Raw genomic sequence first — 4365 nt, 5'->3', positions numbered from 1 at the left:
TTCTGTCAATTTAGATTTTGTTTTCCTTTCCACATTATTCAAATAAATACTTATACAAATGTGATTAGACTGGGGATAAAGGCTTTCGCCTTTATTCTATATTTTCTATGGAGGGACAGACAGTAGGCTGACAGGAAATGGGGAGAGAGTCTAGCCTGCGGCACACTGCCAGACTGGATTACCAGCCAAGGTGCCTGGACCACTGAGCCATGGCCCAGGCCAACCAATGACCATGTTTGCCATAATTTGTGAATCCTGAAGACCTTGAAGTCTCTTATCCCTACCTCTACTTCAAAAATACAGAAAAGGTTTAAATAGTATGAATAGTATTCTGTTGATAACGTAATCACTCCTAAGCAGTGGTCTAAACTCCCCTCTCAATCACAGCATTTGTGTCTGGTATTGTTGGTCATATGTTGCTGCTGCATTGTTTCCTCCCACACCTAAAGATATGCATGCTAGCTAGGTACTGTACATACTCATGGACTCACTAAATATATGCATGCTAGCTAGGTTCATGCTATTGCCCTTGACAAAGGTACTGGAATAACTCAGGTTGGTCCCCAGGGGCTACAGTGTGGCTACTCACTACTCAGTTAGGATGGGTCAAATGCAGAGGACAAATTTCCCCAAGTAAAGGGAGATAATAAAGTATAGCTTTACAGCAAGGCATTCAATCCCAAATTGCTCCAGTAGAACTGTTCAGTGGGCCTATATTAGTTGAACATTGTATGTTAAATTAGCACAGTGATTGAAGCAGGGTATTGTTGTAAAAGATGGAATTGAATACCTTGTTGGAATACCAAACCACCGCCCCTTTACCAACTCGCCCCTGCAAAATTTAGTATTTCCCTCCCTCTCTGAAATGTGAAATTATCTTGTATACAGATTTATTTGATTGTATAGTGATCTCTGTAAAATGTAAAATGTAGAAAGAACAACATGACACAGAGACAATGACTGCTTAATTAAGTTAATTTAGGACCTTCTAGCAGTTAATTTCGTTTTATTAAACACATTTCTTCCATGTAGCCCATGTTTTGTAATGGGATCATCATGCTATTATGCCCATGGATATACATAGTGAATTTAACAATGATAAATTAATATGATAATACCTTTTATATAATCACCAACATGAATTATGTTTGTTATTTACAGCTAGGTATAGAGTAGTGGGGCGAGATGGAAAAGATAGATAGATAGATAGATAGATAGATAGGTGGCGTATTGTGTCAGTCAGACATGCAAAATCCATTGTGTTCAATGGATTGAACACAAAAAGGCCCAAGCGTACAGATATATGGAACTCTTTAGTTCTATACATGAAATAGGAGAAATTAAGTGAGACACCTGTAATAAAGGGTGTAGCCATACATCTATATTGAATGATCATTAGCGAGACCTCATGATGTGACAACGTGTCAGTGTCAACAGTAATTTCTAATGACCCATATAGGGCTCCTGGATGACATTTGAGTTGGACTTAGTCTACAATGTAGATAGATGCAGGTTAAATATCTATATAATACATGAATCATGCCTCTATTATGTAGACTCTACATAATAGAGGCATGATCCATGTATTATATAGGTAAATCAATAATAGCCTCAGTAAAGCCAACAAATCAATGTTTTACTGACTCCCTTAAGCAGAGGGCACTGCTCAGCATGACCTTAGACATCCCCTATGGGTCAATGCCACTTATAGACTTCACTCACCTATTCCCCAAAACACTTGACCACTTAAACCGTGCTATATAATTTGTTTGACCAGGAGGTTCCCCAGGGACAGTTGAGAGCTTAGTTGTAGATCTGCTGTTTTTTAATTGGTATAGCATAGGCCGAAAGAGAGAGAAACAGATAGATAGATAGATAGATAGATAGATAGATAGATAGATAGATAGATAGATAGATAGGTGGCGTATTGTGTCAGTCAGACATGCCTCAGGAATCAGGATAGACTTGTCCCACGACATGTGCTCATGTCATGTGGAACATGTGGGGAGGCCACCATCTGGTAATGCCAAGACCCTTCGTGTGGAACAAGTGGCATTGCCAGAATGCATGCACAAACTCAATCCGGTTATTAAAGCTGTGACATTTTTATCATGGCATAGCATCGGGCGGCTATACATTTTACACTGACTGTCTTATGCCTATAGGCTATATAGGCCTACATTTTTAATTGAGCCGGAGTATGGCCCTACAACTTGTGCAATTGATTCCATGCCTATAGTCTCTAGGCCTACTTGGCCAGTTTGAGAGACATTCATACAAAAATAACGATTTACTGTGAGACTAAAGAGGGCACGGGTTATATGGGTCGTGAATGATGAGCAATAGATCTATATTAAGCACCATATGCGCACGTGAGCGCATCTCCACTCGCGCGTAAATAACCACTGGCTGCAGTGCAAATACAGGCGTAGAATTGTATGAGAACTCCCCCGATTTTCTCCGCAATAGGCTTAGGCTACACACACCTGAATCTATAGATGCAGGCTAGTGGTTCAAGGAAAAGTGGACAGTTCGTTGCGGTAAATTTGCGATCTGACAGCAGAAAACAAAGAGCTCTGTCTGTCTGTATATTCGAGACATCTCCGCCAACAGATGATGCTCATCATGCTCGTACGCGTGTCTCTGGCGGAGAGAGGGAAACGGGAGAAGCAGCTGCGCGTCCACGGCGCCAGGCGATGTACAGTAGCCACTGAATCAGCTGCGCGTGCACGATGCCAGGCAGCAGATACAGTAGCTTACGCTGGGCACGGAGGGCGGGGTTTCCACTCCAACATGATGATTCCAATCGAAATCAAACGGACTTCATGCAGACGGTCTCCATAGACACGGACGGATGTGTAATACTCTGACTGAGAGAGGATGATGCTGATGGAAGAGCAGTGACTCTTTTATTTGGATGTCGTCTTGTGTACCTTCCTGCCTGCTCTGAAGAAAAGGAAAAAAAGACGTTTGATCTCTTTTTTTTTTTTTTTTGCCCTGGTGCTTTCAGGGGTGTTTTTGATATTTATATCGTGTTAATTTATTGAGCAGCCTATATCTTATATTTCTACCTTTGTTTGCACATAATCTGTAGCCATGTCGGTCTTGTCGGATTCCGAGGATATGTTAGAGTTCGCCAGTATCGTGGAGCGAATCGAACGAGGAGAGGTGAGTATCCTCTACTAGTTGAGCATCAGATCAGGTCAGGTTGATTTATGGTCTTGACAGATAATGGACTGTCAGTGTCGGGGTGACGGTGCAGCAGCAGCTGGCCGTCGCCTAGGGTGCCGGTCCTGCGCTGTCATTAGATGAAGGTGTGAAAACCAACAGCCCGGCCTGCCTACGTGGTATGGCTGGAACATTGAACTCACAAGCATCGTTTAAATTTAAGCTATATCTTTATTCTATTCTTCCCTATAATATTTTGTAAAATGTATGAATATGTTTGTATTGTACCAGTGATTTTTGTATGTCCTTTATTTTTAAGCAATAAGCATTCTATTCTAGCAGATAGCCTACTCCCCTACTCTATTCCAACGTTCTATCATGTCAGAAAAAAACATTACTTTAGGCCTGATTTCAGACAATATTAGCAAGTCTGACCTAAATGCCAGAGGACAGTCTCTAGGCTGCTCTCGGACTCTTGTCATGTGAGAAAGTAGACTGATTAGTGATTAATGTGGTGAGGTGGAATATGTGAGGGAGAATAAGCAGATGTGCATCCTATTTGCTTGACTGCCTGCCAAAATGTGTGTGTGTGAGTGTGTGTGTGTGTGTGTGTGAGAGAGAGAGAGAGAGAGAGAGAGAGAGAGAGAGAGAGAGAGCTTTATTGCTATATGGTACATACATGCCTTGAAGGCATAGCTGAGTCAAAGTTTCAGGAAGCAGATTTTGCATCATGTACAACATTATCTTGCACGTTAGAGCACAATTGATCATCTGTTGTGGAGGAAATGTATGGTTTTATATAGGCTGCTATATGATACTTAACACTGACTCAAATTAGACGATACAACAGTACCTTTGGAATGGTTCTGTTTGGCCACCTATCGTAATATTTTGATAGCGCATCCGTGAACTGGATGAACTCTTATCTAGAGGGAGAGAACAGGTGGTGGATATGAACAGAACCCAGTCCTCCTCCTTCCCAGTGAGCGTCGGTGTTCCACAAGGAAGCATACCTTTACTATTCCCTAATTTATATTAACGACATGACTTCAGCATGTGACTGCAATTTGTTCTTGTTCCCGGATGACTCTGCACTCCTGGTCTCAGACAAGGACAAATTGCAGGTTGAAAAAGCCCTTAGCTCTGAGCTCGCTAAAATGTGCACATGGCTCACTGATAACAAACTGTCATTACACC

Source organism: Electrona antarctica (assembly GCF_951216825.1).
Source record: "Electrona antarctica genome assembly, chromosome: 12".
NCBI classification, from domain to species: domain Eukaryota; kingdom Metazoa; phylum Chordata; class Actinopteri; order Myctophiformes; family Myctophidae; genus Electrona; species Electrona antarctica.
The sequence above is the reverse complement of the archived record's forward strand: the minus strand, read 5'-3'. Positions refer to the sequence as shown.